This window comes from Rhipicephalus microplus, chromosome 3, assembly GCF_043290135.1.
Source record: "Rhipicephalus microplus isolate Deutch F79 chromosome 3, USDA_Rmic, whole genome shotgun sequence".
NCBI classification, from domain to species: domain Eukaryota; kingdom Metazoa; phylum Arthropoda; class Arachnida; order Ixodida; family Ixodidae; genus Rhipicephalus; species Rhipicephalus microplus.
The window spans coordinates 188,016,491-188,036,069 of record NC_134702.1 but is presented as its reverse complement, the minus strand read 5'-3'; the positions used below and the strand labels follow the sequence as shown (position 1 = coordinate 188,036,069).

At 46.3% G+C, this 19,579-nt stretch overlaps 1 pseudogene; it reads right to left on the bottom strand.

Moving 5' to 3' along the window:
• The window catches only part of LOC142804079 (neurofibromin-like), a 186,368-nt pseudogene that overhangs the window by 47,248 nt on the left and 119,541 nt on the right, over positions 1 to 19,579 (bottom strand).

The window sequence follows — 19,579 nt, the reverse complement described above, 5'->3', positions numbered from 1 at the left end:
ATGTGAAACAGGATAGCGCCAGAGACATAAACAGTGTTCTTTATTAATTTAGAATTGATATTATCAATACCAGAACATGATGACATCTTCAGGTTTTCAATAATTTTAGATATACCTTCAATTGAGATATTGATTGGTGACATGAATGAGTCATCCCGTTCAGCAATTTCTGGAAGATGGTCATGTTGGCTAATAAACATGGATGTAAAGAACGAATTAAAGACATGAGGACAATCAGTGTCTGCAAAAGGAGTGTTATTTTCATCGTGCAATGAAATGAAGTTATCGTCAAGATCAGGACTTATTACTTCGCAGAATTTTTTCGGATTAGGGTAGATTTCAGGAGTGAAGACAAATGCTGGTAATAGTATTTACTTCTCGCTGTTGTAATTTCCTGGCAATATGTCATTACCCATTCCTCGTACCTATCCCTAGAAGTCTGTAAATGCGAATTTTTTGCGGAACAATAAAGCCGCTTCTTTTTATTTCTAGGTCTGCGCAAAGATTTGTTGAACTATAGATTAGTTTTATCATTCGTAATCAATATCAACGACACATGTTTTTTATTAGGGCTGAAACCTTATTCTTGAAAAGAACCCAGTTTTCCTCAACTGAGCGACTGTAAAAAGAAGGCAGTAGCACATTGTCAAAATAAAACTCCAGTTTCTTATTAATGGCTTCATAATCAGCTGTATTAAAATCTCTAATTTTCCTTGATTCAGTTCCTGCAAAAAGCGGCAGGATAGAAAGATCAACTTGCAGCAGTTAGTGGTCACTAAATCAGTTCAAATAGTTTATGTTGTCTATAGTTTCACGTGCAGTTGTAAAAATGAGGTCAAGTATATTCAAATCGCGAGTTCAGTGAGTGAGACAACCTGAGCTAAATTAAAGTCTAAAGTTAATGATGTCAGCTGAGTACTTACGAGAAGATGACAGCTGCTCCCAGTCAATAAAGGGTAGATTAAAATCAGTGAATAGATAAACCATGCGAGCCTCGCAGATTTCGATGGCAGAACTAATGCTGCTGCGCAACTTATCTAAGCAAGAATGATGACAATCGGGGGGGCAATAACAGCTGCCGAGCAATACACTTTAGAATGAATTGTGCAACCTACCCATATAATTTCAATCTTACAAGAGGAAGCGACGATGCAAAACGTGATGGTGTTTTTAACAGCTATAAGAACACCACCACCCCTTCTGAGTACCCGGTTGATTTCTTTGCCGGTGCGGTGCATGCATCAGAGCAGAACTGTTCTTGGCTATACATTCTGTTCTCGACTGTTCTTGACTATAGAACTGTTCTGCATATATATTCTGTGGGCATTCATTAGGCACATCTACTTTCTTCGCACAAGTTTATCATCATGAGTGGTCGTCATCTTCATCTGGTGTGGGAACTTGGTTTGCCTGGGTTCTGTGCCCCAAGTGAAGTCGCTTCATCGTGTTTTCTGGGCCTAATAAAGGTTGCCTTCACCGTTGCATCACAAGTGGTATAGTGTGCTCAGCAATTTTCCATCCTCTCCCAGCCCGCTCTACCTCCTAGAGCTCCGCTTAGGTCGTCATCTGTGCCATGTGTCCGGTAACACGCCTCAGGACGAGCAAACCAGGGCTGCTGCATCTGCCTCCACAGCCCGGAATGACGCCGCCAATCCATCATGGATTATCATTGTGCACCAGCGTGAGCCGCCCACGTTCACCGGACTTCGAGGTGAAGATGTGGAGGATTGATTGGACCAGTTCAATCAAGCGAGTTCCACTAACAACTGGGATGATCCCGCCCAGCTTCGCCATGTGTCTCTCTATCTGACAGGCGTAGTGAAATCATGAAACGGACATCACAGACTGGATACATTTCAAGCAACAGCTTCACCAAATCTTTGGCACTAGGCGGTTCATTCAGCCCTCGCGAAGAAGACAGTGGATCCTCGCAAGCAACAATGCCGTGAGTCGTACACCTCATACATGGAGGATGTGCTTGCTCTCTATCATCGTTTCAGCTCATCCATGTCCGAATCAGAGAGGGTTCGCCATCTATTCAAAGGGATCGGCATGGTCGCATTCAATGCCTTGGTCATACAAAACCCGACCACAGTCGCTGACGTTGTTGCCACGTGCCAACGCCTAGAAGAACTTAAGTCCTAACGGTTACCGCTGGACAGCCCTGAAAACACCACCACGACTGATCCCTCATTGCATGCTATAATACGGGCGATCATACGGGAAAAGCTGCAATCTTTCGGCATCTCAGTGACCCCGAGTCCGCCTGCCACCTCCAACACTCTTTTGAGCGACGTATAAAGAGTAGTTGGCGTCCATGACTAAGCCAGCGTATGTACACTCTCCGGTATCTCGACTCCAGCCGACGTACGCACAATCCTCGCTGGTTCACCACCTGTCACACAACTGATGACTGCACACTTGACGCTTGTCTCCCTCGCTTCAATCACTCTGAGTGCGCCTAGCCAGCCTTTTCACCCACCATGACAACCACCTCATCTGATCTGTTATTACTGCGGCTATCGGCCTCATTGCACGCTTCTGTCGTAAGCGTCAGCAGGACGAGCGTCGTGAATTCGACCCCTACGAACGGGATGATGGGACAAGCGGGGCCACTTTCCAATGACGTCCTTATTATCCGCCGCTACGTCACTCCTCGTCGCCAACTGCGACATCCGAGACAACCCCTCCTTACCGCTCTACTAGACGCCGCTCACCATCACCCCTCCGCCGCTCTACGTCTCCATTTGGACCTGTCTCGCAACTCACCAACCAACGCACGGAAAACTAACCTCTGCAGCTTTTGGAGGAAAAGCTGCATCGAACGAAAAGACAGAAATTCCTTCAGTGCATCCATATAATACAATATCTGTTTTAATAGAAGGTGTGTACGTGAACGCTTTAATAGACACTGGTGCTTGTTTGGCTGTGATTGATGCCTACAATACACACAGGTATACAAATGCACTCAAGAATGTACATAAGGTATGGTTGAACCCTCTTTCCCTGAAAAAAATTTCTGGCTGTGCTCCTGTGCCACGCAGTCAATGCCAGTTGAGCCAAACTTTCAGCATTGTTGGCACAGGCCATTCTCTCTTGATGTACTACTGAGGCTTACATGAAAGTGCTGCAATCGCAGCCACGATACAGAACAACACTGCGCCGACAAAGCTTCTGTTTCTCCCCGTATGGTCCTTTTTCATTGCATATTGCCAAATACACTGGTTAATAGCTCATTATTTGCTCATTAATACCTGTACTGATGCACAAATACAAAAATGAAGCCCTTAGTGGAAACCAGAAGCGAAGTGCTATTTCGCATCTGATGTTACTCAAATGACAAGGAGAACATCAGGGCACAGAGCAACATACAAATGTTGCTTTCGGACAGTTGCTACGAAAGGTGCATGAGCATTAGAGGCGTCGCTGACCTTTTGTGTGGCTTGGCCACGATGCCCAACAGCATGCTGAGCACCCGCGCTGTTCGGGACACTGTTGTAGCTGTCGGGTGCCTGAAACCTGCACAGCAAAGAAACCAGGCACTCGTTGACAGGCATTAAAAAAAAATGTACAGAGAAAGTGCCATCGTACTGTTTTTACAGAATCGAGATTGCAAAACAGCGAAATAGGTGTCTTTACTGCCGTTGCAGCAGCGGCAACTTTTGGTCTCAGTCATCACATGGGGAGAAAGAAAGTAACTTTGACAATGAATTTCATCAGTAAATTGTGATCACTAGAGAGTAAATACGGCAAATCCTAGCTAAGGATAACTGTGCACTAGACAATATGTTGACGACAGACAATGGTGTTTATCAGTTGCTATTTGTAAGATTCATCCGTGCCAGTGCAAGGATGGCACAGTCCCGAATCCTCATACGTTTGTTCCTCAACACTGTCTTTCTCATACAGCTTTCAACGAAGGAGGATAGCCCGTGTGGAGCACCCGCAGCAGCAGACAGACTCACCCTTGAGCAGGTGTCCGACGAGGGCAAAGTGGAAGTTTGAATTGAAGCTGAGCCCAACAGAGTGGTCGAGCTGCTTGAAGTGCCACTCCAGGGGCTCCCGGGTGCTCATCATGATGTGACGAAGGGTGTTCTACACACACACAGGCAAGTGTCACTCTACACATGATGTGAATACTAGCTGTGATTTACAGACATCCAAACGAGTTCACGCAAAGAGACAAATTTAAAATGATCAAGAAGTAAAATGAATGAAGTCACTACATGCCAGTGACATACAGAGAAAACAAATTAGCATGTGCAGATAGTTTAACTTTGTGTGGTGGCTGTTCCCTGTAATTCAAATGGAATAGCTCAAATGGTATATGTCATTTATTATTAAGAAAAATAAGCACATTAACATGAAAGTGTTTTTGCAATGATCCACCAGGAATTCAGTGACATGTTTTCGCTCACAGCATTGGCGTTAGTAAAAAGCACACAAACAGATGACAAAGAAAAACCAGAAGGAAAGTTTCGGTGATTTGCATGACCTGGAAATTAAACCCACAACTTCTTGGTCAGTTACAAAAGATGCTCGGTGCACTGCGCCCCCGAAAAACATGCCCGAGGCTTTATAAGTGCGCCAGCATCTTTCACAACTTCCTCTGTCGGTGATCTTCGTTGGCGGGTGGTGTTGCCATCAATAAGCGGTAAAACGATGTACTGCGTCATGACACAAGTGTCATGGAGCAGTAAAAGTGTAAACAGAAAGTGCTCGAGAACTTTCATTGCGACAGAGACTTTCAATGCATTATTGTAAAAAACTATGGTCAATGCAGCGTGCCATATGCAATGATTCAGTTTGGTGACGACGCAGCATGTGCTCCGACTTTTGCGTTGTGTTATCATAAAGACTCGTCAACAGAGCACACTCAGACCTTATTATAACCAAGTCACATTAATTGTCCCGACCCATCTTGGCAGCGCTTGCAAAGGATTGAATTGAGAAAGACGAGAGACAGGCGTGGCGAAACGAACACTCTTTATACAAAGGACGGAAGAAGCAAATACACAAAATTCATGTTAAAGCACTCAAGAATTAAACTAACACTATGTACACACCAGCCTATGACGGACTGAAAACAGAACAAAGGACAATATGCGTTAGATCCAACTTTTATACCCATCCAACATCTATCCAAGATGGCGTCTCGGTAACAAACGATTCTTACAGTTTGTGGCGATGCCACATCGACTCTGTGACCTTGCTGTGCCAACTATTCGTCTATCCTGTCGTCAGCAACCTTCTCAATCTCCTACGTCGGTCGGTCCTGCCAAACGAGCCACTTGGCCTCGTCGCCGAGATGGTTACGATCTTCGTCGTCGTCCGGTTCAGTTAGGCTACGCCTATGTCGTCAACAGTGTCTTGACTGTGGTGCGGGCCGCATACGTTCCAGCTCAAAGCGCAGGAGCTGTAGTCCATCCAGGAACTGCTGTGACAGGTTACGGCAAGTCCGGGCAGGCTCACTCGAGTCTTTTAAGATCGACGGCCACTCCCCAAGCCTTCTCGCCGACAGCCTCATAACCGTGCGACTCTGCTGCTTCCATAGCGCTAACAAGGCTGGCCTTCCTGATCTTCAGTTTCAAGCCCCAAGGCACAATGACAGCTTATCCACCCGGATTTCCCATTACAGCTCGGGTCGCGTGCCACGAGCATTCTTGTCCAATCTTGTACGTGAACATGCTGAAATTATGCGCACGATCAGGGATCTCGTGCGCGTGCGTCGCATTCCAGTGCCTGGCACATGACTCGCGCCTTCTTACTCATGACACACATCAGCCATGAAAATACTTCATTATATCTGAATATTTGCTATAAACATATTTTCTTAACACTGTATCTCTGACAAAGCTATTCTTCACTTTGTTATAATCAATAATTTGTTATATCTGGGTTCGTTATATCAAGGTTTAGGTGCAGTACAGTCTCTACATGCACAGGCAGCATTTCACCACTGCCTACTACTTTGAGTGCAGTGGCACCGGCTACCAAATCTGATGAAATAGGAGGCACAGAAAGGCAATTATGTCGATAGGCAAATGTTGTGCAGTGACTGTTTGGGCAAAGAGAGAGAGGCCACCTGTTAGTGGAACGCCTTACTACAGTCACGGCTCATGCCCTGCTTTTGCCATATGCTTCCAAACGTGCATGCCTAAGAATATCACTTGAGCTTTTTGGCTAACCTAGCCCCTTATTTCCAAACAACAATGAAGGAAGAACAGACACTCATGTGGCGCGAAGATTCGTTAACTGCCATGGCAGTAGAGTTTCTTTACGGTCACACTGGCCACCCCAGAGTTTGATTTTGCATTGTTTAAACACCTTCGGGTTGTTATTATTTTCCAATGTGCAGTCCCTCTTTGGGTTGTCTTGGGATTTCAAAACACATGACTACAATATCATTTTTTGTCAGGACTGGAACCAGCTGGCTGACCTCTGGCCGTCAGCGAACTTCCAGCAGTTCGAAATCAAACAGCCTCACTATATTTTCAAGAAATAAATATTTTTTAATTTGCATTGTATGATGGGCTTGTCAGTCTCAGTTTTTACAGGACTCGGCTCCTACGTTTCTTCAGCTAGTGTTTGTTTTTCTTTTTTTTTTATGTACCAATGAGGTACAACTCTACAGTAGAATCTTGCTAAACGGCACCTACATAAACCGTAGTTTCTTTTTAAATGTAGTTAATATAAATCAAGAACTCACTTTCCTTTTAAGTTAATGCATTTACTACCCGCCTAAGCCATAGCTGTTCATCATATACACGTCAGTTGATGCATACTATTCACTTGTTGAATGCCGATCATAGTCCTCAGTTGCAGCCTCGCGCTCTGACGAAGAACTGAAAATGCAGTGCGAAACTCGAGCTGTCCTGAGCTACGCATTGCATGCGTATGCACTTATCTCTAGGGCCATTGCGTGAACCCAGCCTCTGAGCTACGCCGCAGCCATCTCGGAGGCCATCTTCGAGCGGCCTAGCTACATCTCGTTGCCAGCGAGTGCCCATGAGAGCAGAGAGGAAGAGCGCGTGGTAATGAACAAGTGAGTTGACAAGTTGTGTTGGTTGACTGCACGGGTCGCGTGTTCTCTGGTATCACTCCGACCACGTTAGATGAGTGCCGAGCCAGCTGAACTTCATGTGCGGGATTGTTCAACGTGCATCTGTGGATACGTTTTGTGACAGGACTGCAGAATGTCGAATAGGCAAGTAAAGCATCGCGTGCTGACTGTCAAGGAAAAACTTAACATTGTGACTGCAATCAAACGCAGTGCGAAAAAGTCTACGTTGGCATGGGACAAAGGCCCACCACTTTCGGCGGTGTGTGGCATTTGGAAAGCGAGGGAGAGTATTCTGAATGGCCCACCGTCCAACCTCAAACCTTGTTGCCTAAGGAGTTCCCGCTACTCGATCGTTGAGGAGGGGTAATGCGCTGGCTCAAAAATGCGAAGGCTAAAAACTTGCCTGCCAGTGAACCCCTCCTCACGGTAAAAGCTCAGTACTTGCCTCGCAAATGGGCATTGACAGTTTTGTCTGCAGCAGTGGATGGCTCACAAGATTTAAGGCCCAATATATTCTTACCACAAAGGTTGTTTTTGGCAAAAGTGCAGCTGCAGACGAAGGCAGCGCAGTGGACTGGGCTAGCAGCGAGTTGCAAGATATCTTGTAAGAATATGCTCCAGAAGACGTCTTTAACATCAACAAATCAGCACTTTCCTTTGGGTGTTGCCGAACCGAACGCTTGCTTTTAAAGGGGAGGCATGCACAGGTGATAAACACGTGAAGGAGAGGTTATCAGTTGCTTTTGCTGTCAACATGGCCAAGAGTGAAAAGCTGCCACTCCATGTTATTGGCAAGGCCGCGAAGCCGAGATGTTTCAAGGGTGAACGTCTACCCTCAGGCATGTTGTATCGCTTCACCACTATGGCCTGGATGACCTCAAAGCTATTTGAGGAATACATGTGCCTGTTAGACCGTCGCTTCACTGCAAGCAAGAGATAAGTTGTCATGGTTCTCGACAATGCACCAGCACACGTGCAAATTGATAACCTTTCAGCCGTGAAGCTAGAATTTTAGTTAGTTATGTTGGGTTTTGTGGCGCAAGAGCATCTAAGGCTATGCTGCGCCAGACTCATGGTGAGAATACCTACAGCGGACAGGGCTATGACAATGACTGAAATGTCTTGACGGCGATGACATATGGGATATGATGAGCAGTGAAGCGTGGCTGTATAAAGGCCTAAAAGAATTGGCTCCGTAAACACGTGAAGTATACATCTCTTCTGAAATTATGTGTGTGATGCTCAAGATGGTCAATGTGTACGGTTGGTGCATGAGGTTATGTTAAACCGTAACGGCTTTTACATAGCACTAATGCCATACCCGTGTCCTTATACCTAAGGGCCCGGAGGCAAGTGCCTCGTTGTAAATTCCAGCTGCAGCAGATGCCTCTCCGAGGAGGCTGTGGTGCGAGTCACATCAGTCAAGTTTTGCTATGTCTAGTGGTAGCATAGTTTAGTGTAGTTAGACCTTGTTTAGAAGTTTTGCTTCATTTAAAAAGCTGATCACATCAGCTATGGGTATTAGGGCGTCATCGCCCAAGAGTAGCATTGGATGAAAGGGAATATTTAACCTCTAAAACATACGGAAATGTTTTTCTCTTAATCTTTCCATGTGTGGGCAAGCTATTAAAATGTGCATTACAGTTAGTTGCTCCTGACACTTGTCGCATGTTGGGGCTTCTTCACCTGCCAATAGATAGTTATGTGTGATGTGCGTATGACCTATTCGTAGTCGACATATAACTTCTTCGATAAAACGCGCTTGATGAAGACAGGTCTTCCATTCACCAAGAACAGGTTTAATTAGGTGAAGTTTGTTGTTTTGTTGTGATTTCCATTCCTGCTGCCAGTGAAAAGTGGTGGCCCGTCGAACAGCTTGAATCCCATTTCTGGCAGGTATGTTGGTTTTTGACTCGCACATCTCTTTTGCTGTTGCAGCTAGTTGGTATGCCCTTTCATTGCCTGGAATCCCGACATGACTCGGGACCCAACAGAGGCGTATGGTGTGGTCATCAGGTGTGTGGGATAGCATGTTTAAAATATCGCCTATGAATGGCTCATACTGAGATTTATATTTGAGACTTTTCAGCGCGCTTAACGAGTCTGTAAATATTACAGCTTTTTTATGTTTTGAGCTTATAATGTATCGTACTGCCATCCATAACGCATAGCACTCAGCGGTGTAGATGGATACGAACTGCGGTAGTCTAGTTATTTGCTCGTGTGTTGCTCCTACCACGCTGCTTCCGACATAAGCAGATGTCTTCGAGCCATCAGTATAAAATTCTTCGTAAGTGTTGTACGTTTGTTGTAATGTAAGGAATTCTTGTAGTATATGTTCACGTGGGGTGTTTTGTTTTTTTATATGTGTGAGTGAAAAATCTAAGAATTTGGAGAAATCACTCCATGGGGCCGAACTGGGTGGCCTTCTGGCGATGTAGAGTGCTTCGTTAGGAACATTTAGGGTGTGAAATTTTTCTTCAAATCTTAGTATTAGTGGCTTAATTACGTTTGGTTTGTTGGCGTAGTGTTGTCGTAGGTCACAGCGTGTGACAATACTGTGGCATATATGATCTGGTGAAGAACGAACTCTAAGGCAATACGTGAGCATTAGTTTCGTTCTCCTATATTCTAAGGATGGTTCGTTACTTTCTGCGTATAAGCTCGAAATAGGTGAGGTTCGATAGGCACCTGTTGCAAGGCGTAACCCTTTGTTATGGACAGGGTCTAGGCGCTTAAGGTACGAGTCTCTTGCGGAACCGTAGATTATAATACCATAGTCTAATTTGCTGCGCACTAAAGAGCGGTAGATGAGCAGGAGGCACTGACGGTCGGAACCCCAGTGCTTTCGGGACAAGACTTTGAGGACATTGAGGGCGCTGTTGGATTTCACCTTGAGATTATTAATGTGTGAAAGAAAATTGAGCTTCTTATCAAATACGACCCCCAGAAACTTCTGTTCTTGTTTTATTGGCAATACTGTTTCGTTTATTTTGAGTATGGGGTCTGGTTGTAAGCCTCGTTTCTGGGAGAACGCTACAGCAACCGTCTTTTCTTCGGAAAATCGGAAGCCGTTTTTGTTAGCCCATTGTGTTAGCTTGTTTAGTGTTATTTGAATCTGTCGCTCGCACGTCGCCATGTTAGATGACCGGCACGCTATTTGGAGATCATCCACATATAGTGAGTGCATAAGAGTAGATGGTATGACCTGGTTCACAGAGTTCATTTTGACGACAAAGAGAGTTGTACTTAAGACACAGCCCTGAGGCACACCGTTCTCTTGAGTAAAAGTTCCTGAAAGTGTGGTGCCCAAACAAACCTGAAAAGTTCGGTTCGATAGGAAGTCGGACAAGCAGTTGAGCATCCTTCCGCGAATTCCAAGATCTGCCAGGTTTCGTAAGATACCGTACTTCCACGTTGTGTCATATGCCTTTTCAAGATCGAAAAATACTGCTAAGCAGTGCTGCTTGTACAGGAAAGCTTCTCGTACTGTATGTTCAAGGCGAACAAGGTGATCGGTGGTGGAACATCCTTTCTTGTAACCACATTGATGGACATCTATCAAGTTATCGGTTTCTAGGATGTATGTTAGCCTATTATTAATAACGCTTTCGTAGGATTTCGCCATACAACTTGTAAGTGCTATGGGCCTGTAGCTTGTTTTTAATGTAGGGTTTTTTCCAGCTTTCAGAAATGGAATTATAATGGCTTTTTTCCACTCTGTTGGCATTCTGCCAGTGATCCAAATAGCGTTAAAGAAGTGCAGCAATGCCTTCACCGCTTCCTGGGACAAATGGGCGAGCATTTGGTAATGTATTTTGTCTGGGCCAGGTGCTGTTTTTTTACCTTGAGAAAGCACTCTGTTAATTTCCTGCAGGGTTAAGGGGAAGTTGTATGATCTATTGTGATAACCTGTAATAGGAAGCTTTTGTTTTTCTGTAAATTGTTTATGTTTTAGGAAAGCTGCTGAATAGTTTGCTGAGCTCGAAATAGCGCAAAAGTGCTGCGCTAGTAGGTCTGCCTGTTCGCCTAAAGTTGTCTGGATGCCAGGGGTTGAGAGAATGGGGATGGTATATGAACTGTAGTTGCTGTTCAACTTGTGCACCTGATCCCACATTCTTTTAGATGTAATGGAACTGTTAATGAATGAAATGTACTTTTTCCACGAGAGTTTTTCAGCCTGCCTGCGAATAAATCTTGCCTTTGCTCTCGCCTTTTTAAATGCTAGGAGGTTCTCTCCTGTAGGATATTTACGAAAAACGCCCCACTCCTTGTTTTGCATTTTTTTAGCTTGTGTGCACTCTTTTGTCCACCAGGGTTTAAGTTTTTTTTTATAATGCCGGAGGATTGTGGTATAGTTTGTTCGGCTGCCGAGAGTATGCAGGCGGTGACTGTCTCGTTCATTTCCTTTATGCTTAGGCCATCAAGCATCTCCTTTTCTAGGGCAGCTTTTTCAGTGAACAGTGGCCAGTCTGCCAGATGTAGTTTCCACCGCGGTGGTCGGGATTGAGTGGTGGGGAGGGTTTGTGTTAATTTTATGAGAGCAGGCATATGGTCACTGCCGTAGACATTATCTATCACGCTCCACTTTAGGTCGCAAAAGAGCGAAGGTGAGCACAGCGCTATATCTAAGCAGCTCGTGGCACCTGTGCTTGGGGAGCAGTAGGTGACGCTACCAGTATTTAAAAGACATACGTCATTGTTCAGAATAAAATCTTCGAGGGTTTGTCCTCTGGTGTCAGTTGTACTGCTTCCCCAAAGCATTCCGTGCGCATTAAAATCCCCTGCAATAACAAACGGTTCAGGCAGTTGGTCCAAAATATGCTCTATATCTTTAATTGAAAAATGCGTGTGTGGGGGGATATAAATGGAACATATGGTGATAGTTTTGTGAGCTATAATGGTGACGGCCACGGCCTCGATGTGACTGTTGATGGTGATCTCTCGCACTGCAATTCCACTTTTGACGACAATAGCCACGCCGCCGGACAACCGGCTAGCGTGGACGCGATCGCGCCGTACTACGGTGAAACCTCTGAGGAAGTTGGTGTGTTTTTCTCCCAGATTGGTCTCCTGTAAGCACATAGGGTGTAAGGCAGGGGGACACAATTTCCCCAATGCTATTTACCGCGTGCTTACAGGAGGTTTTCAGAAGCCTAGAATGGGAACAGTTAGGGATAAGAGTCAATGGAGAATACCTTAGTAACCTGCGCTTCGCCGATGACATTGCATTGCTGAGTAACTCGGGGGACGAATTGCAACTCATGATTATGGAGTTAGACAAGGAGAGCAGAAAAGTGGGTCTTAAAATTAATCTGCAGAAAACGAAAGTAATGTACAACAACCTCGGCAAGGAACAGCGCTTCGAGATAGGTAACAGTGCACTTGAAGTTGTAAAAGACTATGTCTACTTAGGGCAGGTAATAACCGCAGAGCCGAACCATGAGATCGAAGTAACTAGAAGAATAAGAATGGGGTGGAGCACATTCGGCAAGCACTCTCAAATTATGACAGGTAGATTGCCACTATCCCTCAAGAGGAAGGTATATAACAGCTGTATCTTGCCGGTACTTAGCTACGGAGCAGAAACCTGGAGACTTACAAAGAGGGTTCAGCTTAAATTGAGGACGACGCAGCGAGCAATGGAAAGAAAAATGGTAGGTGTAACCTTAAGAGACAAGAAGAGAGCAGAGTGGATTAGGGAACAAACGGGGGTTAGGGATATCATAGCTGAAATCAAGAAGAAGAAATGGACATGGGCAGGGCATGTAGCGCGTAGACAGGATAACCGCTGGTCATTAAGGGTAACTGACTGGATTCCCAGAGAAGGGAAGCGGGTCAGGGGGAGACAGAAGGTTAGGTGGGCAGATGAGATTAAGAAGTTTGCGGGTATAAATTGGCAGCAGCAAGCACAGGACCGGGTTAACTGGCGGAACATGGGAGAGGCCTTTGTCCTGCAGTGGACGTAGTCAGGCTGATGATGATGATGATGAAGCACATAGCCATTGGAGAGAGACTACTTAGCAAATCTTTTATGTCACCTATGTTGTTAATGAGTCCTCTACAATTCCAATGGAGAAGAAAAGCCATTTTGGGCAGTGAATTTGAGCGGAAAAGTGGAGTAAGAGTTGATTTGTTGGCGATAAAACCTTGGTGACATGTGTGTGATACTAAAGTCAAAACAGAATGGTACCATAACCTTTCAGGTTATGGAAAACGGAACTTATTTAACAGGGCTTTTTGGAGGCCCTGTAATTTGTCTTTTGTCTTTTATGGAGCGGTCGAGAGAAACTCGCCGCTCCTTCAGCACTGCAGGCGCCGTTTGACTGGCGGTTGTGTCCATAGCTTCATGAGAAGCGTTGGACCGTCGCTCTGCCGAGCGATCCCTGGGCGTTGTGGGCTTCGGCTCAAGATACGAAGCCTTTAAACCCTCTACACCGGACGTCGACGGGCTTCCCGCAGTCTGCCCGTTGCCCTGGCTCGTGCCAATGCATGTCGACGCCCGTGGTGGGGCCTTGTTTACTGAGGCCGGAGCAGCCTTGGCTGCTCCTGCAGTAGGGGCAAGCGGCGGTCACTCCAGCACGCTGTGCGTAGCTTGGGCGGCCACCTGATGCTGTCGTGGTGCTGCCCCCTGTTGCACCACTTCAGCAAATGATTTTGTTGCATAGAAAGGGGAGACCCGATGCCTTGCTTCGCGGAAACTGATGTTGTGGGTGACTTTGATGGTAATAATTTCTTTTTCTTTTTTCCATGCTGTGCAAGATCTAGAATACGCCGCGTGTTCTCCATCGCAGTTCGCACAGTGGGGTTCAGCCTTGCAGTCATCATCTGCAGAGTGGCCTGTGATACCACACCCTGCACAGGCAAGCTGCCCACGGCAACTCTGAGAAGCATGTCCGAATTCTCATTCTCTGGCGGATTCAGAATGTAGGGTCTCACAGACAGCTTTAGGTAGCCAATAACTAATTCATGCGGTAGTGTGGAGCACCCGAAGGTCACAATTATGTGCTTGGTTGGAGTTTCTTTGTTTTGTCTTCTCACTACGATACGCTGTACATGAATGACATTTTCGTCCTTCCAGCCAGCCACAAGCTCATCGTTTGTTAGGTCTTTTAGGTCATCGTCTGACACAATGCCTTTGACAGTGTTCATCGTTCGGTGCGCAGAGACGGTTATGGGCTTGTCCCCAATTGCTACTAATTTTTATAGTTTCTGAAACTGTGTCTTGTCTTTAACTTCTACCAGCAAGTCCCCGCTTGCCATCTTTGTAGCCTTATAGCCAGTTCCGATAGTCTCGGTTAGGCACCTGGACACGAGGAATGGGGAGATGTTGCGAGCTTTTTTGTCCGAGTTTTCGCAATGAATAAGTGGTACTTAGGGAAATGGTCTTGTTTTTCTGAAATCGGCATTACGTTTGCTTCGGTGCGCCACCTTTTGAAGGGGCGATCAATGGAGAAGGGGTTTCGTGATCCCATAGAAAAGTGCAGTTCGTTCAGTAATGCCGCCTACCACCCACCAAGGAGCCCAACAAAGGGACGTGGCAGAACATGTAAACATGTCTGCGCAACGCCAGTAGTACGCCACTGCCATAACCTAATATATCTACGCAAGTTTGGATATTTACACCTGGTTAACCCTTGCCGCCAGGAAAAATTGGAAGTAAAATGAAGTGAGGAGAAGACAGGAAAGATGTAAAGTGAGAACGAAAGACGAAGATGTAGGGAGAGAGAGATAGGAAAAGGCGACTGCCGATTTCCACTGGGTGGGTCAGCCCAGGGGTGCCGTCTACGTGAAGCCGTGGCCAAAGGGGTATGTTGCTGCCATCGGGGGGGCTTAAAGGTCCAATCACCCAGCATTGGCTCAACCCCCAGGATCCCCTTTTCCCCGGAAACGGCAAAGCCACGCACGGCTAGGCGTGGGAGGGAGTCGAAACCCCCCCCCCCGTTAGCTCGGGTCCGTGGTGTCGCTACGCCTGCTTGCGCAGGCGCCCCTGCGGGGAAGCTAAAATTTCTATCAGCAAACACATCTGCACTGTCGCAGCCCTTAGACCAGGGTATCACTCATTTGGTGAAGCACCTTTACCAAAAAAAACTGCTGTGAAGGATGTTTTTTGCAATAGAAAGTGGCAAAACATATATCATAGATATGCTAAGCGCCATCCACTTGCTAGCCTATTACTGGCAACAGGCAGAGCCCATCACTGTCCAAAAGCGCTTCTCGCGTGCACAGTTCGTTGAGCCCGCCCAACAAGTGAGCCCAAGCGCAACGGTTACGACCAAAGAAGCTGTCGACGACTGCGAATGCGAGGCGCTCATCACTGAACTCCTGGAGCCACAAGGTGGTGGCGACAAAGTGGCGTTTGCTACATTTTGTGACGTTGATGAAGACGTCGAAACGTGTGAAGGTTTATCCGACAGTGACATCTTCAATTCTGTCTGTGCCAAATCACCGAGCGGGAGCGACACTGAAGAACAGGACAACAACCATGACAACATCGCTGAGCTGCTACAGAACGTGCCTCAGTAGCTGAAGCAGCGCGAGCACTGGATATGATGCGGGTGTTCGCGGAGAAGGCGGGGCTGATGGATCAGTTGGCCTTTCATTTGGATAGCTTTGAAGCTGCAACTGTTGCTGCGAGGCCGCCGAAGCAGCAAACAAAAGTGACGAACTTCTGGCGTCCAGTTTCCACTAAATAAAAGTGTTTCTTAGTTTTCCTACGTAACATGTTTTGTTTTATTCGCAAGTAAGTGCAAATTTCTTACTTTCAGGTAAGCTGTAGTGCTGTGCTCAGCACGTAGTTTCATCGCGTCCTCGTCAGGTACGGTTTAATGAGGTACCACGGTATATGAAAAGCAGTCCAAATAAATTCAGTGTGGCTGAATTAACTGCTTTAAATAATCAGGCAGCATGCACATTTTATACCAATGATATCCCAGATTTCTGAAGATTACTGACACAATAATCTACAACTCAACAGTCACGTGGGCACTGAAGGCTGCTGGGCAATGCAATAGACTCTTATGCTCACTACTTTATTAGCTTTCAAGCCAGAAAAAGAGTTACCATAATTACTCACATGATCCCCGCACTTTTTTTCGCAGCAAACCGATGAAAAGTTGGAGGGCACGAGAATTATGCAGGGAAAATTTTTTGTGAAAATGTACAGAGCGAAAAAAAAACGAAGTGGTCACAAGTCGGGACTCTAATGTCTGCAACTAACTACAAGTTTCGAGAAGTGCAACTGAACACTTAACAATAAACCCACAAGTTTAACAAGAGGCAAGATTTATTTGAGACACAAAAGCCACAAGCAAATAGTAGAGAAATACCGTACGCAAAGCTTGTGGGCACTGCGGTCGTAGTGTAAGGGTTCGTCACACAACGGGAACCTTCGAAAGGTTAGCGTGCGACTTTAAGCTTAGGCTGATGGCCATCTAACACGGAATCGTCCGCAGTTGCCTTCTGACGAAATAAACTTTTACCATCCATCCCAGTTTTAGGCACACGAAAGGCCCAACACGCCTTGGTGGCTTGCAGCTGCTCGTGCTGCCATTGCCAGTAGCGAACACAAAACTTCTCGACGTCGATATGTTTACCAGCGGTCCTGTTGCCATTCTTTAGTGCATGATTAATCACTTTCAATTTGAAAGCAGCCGTGTAACTGTCGTGTCGATTTATAGCGTAGCCACAGAATGGACACAACGGACACAGCGTAACCACAAAACGGACAAACTGGGACTTGTGAAATAACCTCAGAGATCAGTCGGGTGCGCCCACATTTCGGAGGCCATGCTTGCGCATTGATAGTACGCATCATGCTTAAGAGATGGCACCCGGCTTTTTTGCGCTATCATCATCAGTGGTTTGAAGGAGCAGACGATATTTATGCTGCAATTATCGGGGATGTGATAAATACTCGTGGAAAAAAAATCGTATTTTTGCAGGGCAATGCAGGGGGTGCCAGAATTATGCGAGTGCTAGGATTACGCGAGTAAATATGGCACATGTATCAACGTCGAAAGGAACAAGTGCTCGATGTGATGTGTTAGACTGACCACCAACGCACACAGCAAGTGCAAAAAAGTGCTCATCTGATGCACCAGCAGATAACAAGGAGTGCTGATTTGGCTGTCCATCTTGAATACTCACAGGTGGTGTGTCGAACATGCCCTGCGAATCGAGCGTGTGCAGGTTTTGCTCGAGCAGGGCCAGCCCGGAGGCATACAGGGCCATCTCGTCCAGCTGCAGCACTGAGATGGCCACCCAGAAGAGGGCCCGGTGGATGGGCGACTCCGGCCGCAGCAGGGGCTGCAGCCGCGTCAGACCCATGATGATGGCATCAATCAGCTGCAGGTCCTGCACACATGATTACGGTGCAACACGTTCGAGCAGCAGGAACATGCAAGAGCTTTCTGATAGGCAATGCAAGGGATAAAAGGAACGAATGGCAAAGAAAACTCCACACACAAATGTAACCACGAGAAAATTTGCACATGCGTTTTGTGCAGCAGAGAGCCTCTCTGTGCAGCACACACACAGACTGATTGGGGGCCCATCAGGACAAGCTGGATACTCTCTTGAATGAAGCAGGCAATTGCCCTGTGACGTTTGGTTTCATCTTCACAGTCACCTAATCTCAGAAACGAAAGACCTGCGCCCACGTTTTTGTTGCTATCAGGTGAAGAGGGAAGAGGTGTAGCAGTACCTGGAAGGCCTCAAGTGCCTTGACGAGGACACGCAGCAGCTGTTTGGCCTCCTGGTCCGTCACCCCTTTGCTGATGCAGCCAAACACTATCAGGGCTCGTGGCTGCAGAGCCGGGTTGTAGCGGAATGCAAAGCTCTTAGCCAGTGCCGTCCACTGGGTCAGCCAGTCACAGCTGGGAAGGTTCTTCATACATGCCTGCAACAAGTCAATGACATTCGAGAATATCATATGCAACGAGCCATCCATACGGGCACCAGTTGCAACGGTGGTACTAGCGATATGACAGTGGAGGGGTAGAAGCTGGCACAAAGGCTCCAGGGAAAAAGGACTTTTATTATGCGTTTTCCGAATGAGAAAATGCATTTTATTCACACAATAACAGGAGTTTTAACAAACAAGGCATAGAGAGGTACCTTTACACTACAAAATCACAGCGAGCACACAACAAGAGAGGGCCAGGGAAGGCCAGAGAGAGAGTCCTCACGCATTCCTGACACGCTCCTTTTATTGAGATCCATGTATGCACTTCTCGTCAAGCGTTTTTCATCAAGTGGACTGCGTAGAGCAAGCACGCCAACGCGCATTCTTTGCACGCACCAGGAAATTTCCCGCGTTCTTGTGAGACACAGGCCCTGTATGGCACGCTGATGAGTGTGCCTTATAGGCCTAGTCTTTGTATTACCAGTTATGACATTGCTAATAGTAGTCATTCAGTAGATCATTGTTCATTGGAGTTTCTGATCGATTGAAACATCATTCAAGGAAAAAAGGGTTCTAATGCGAACTTTTTCGAATACGGTGCCCAATAACCATTGCAGCACTACATACAGGTACAGGCTTTACAATGCATTCCTGAGCAGGCACAGAATCTTTTTGCGCATTTATTTTTGGCTTTCACTTACTTAGAAGCAGGAATGTAATTGTTTCCTACAAGCACTGTTGAAGCCAACCGCACACGTGCCATCAAGAGAGAGAAGAATGCAATAGAATTTGAAGAGAGGTGGTGCAAGGCAAGGTGTATTTTCTTGTCCATTTGGCCAGGCTGGGTGTGTGGCAATGGCTGCAGTGTCTTGTCTCGGCACTTCTGCAGCCAGCCAAACTGTGCGCTATTAATGTGATGACAATCACAGCAGCTGACAGCAACCCCTCCTTTGATTGGTCAGACTGAATCCACCCTGTGTGGTGATGGTCACAGCAGCCGACAACAAAACCACTTATTCAGTGGAAGTCTGCACTGACACAAATCCACTCTTTATGCTCACTGTAAAAAACTTGCATATAGTCCACAATTTTTCTAGTTTTTATGATGCAAAATGTCAGCCCCGGACTATATGCAGATACCAAGAATTTTTAGACGAGAATTCACAGTTTTGATTTTGGCATTTCGCGACACTATCATCATCACACAACTGCATTTGGTTGCGATACCGTGATACCTGCCGACAGCCATGATAGAACGCTATGTGAAGACCGCGAAAGCAGTATTTGGCTGCCAGTAAAAGCACTGTGATCTTTGCTGCCATAGCCATTGGCAAGAGCGCTGCAGGGCAGCAGTTTAGCGTAGATGAGCAAGGCGTTAACGGTTGTGGGAAACGGAAGAAAGCCCTCTTTGTTTGCAGTAGCTTCTAACACTGTGCAACGGCCCGAAAAGTATCCAAAGGCTGAAAAATAGAGCATTTTCTGATGCTGACCTGAAATTGACGGACTTCATTTAGAAGCGATGGAGCACTACTGGGGCTCCCTGTAAAGTTTCCCAAAATTAACTAGAGGGGACTGTGGCGCTGCGATCGTTCAGCAACCATGGGAATGAT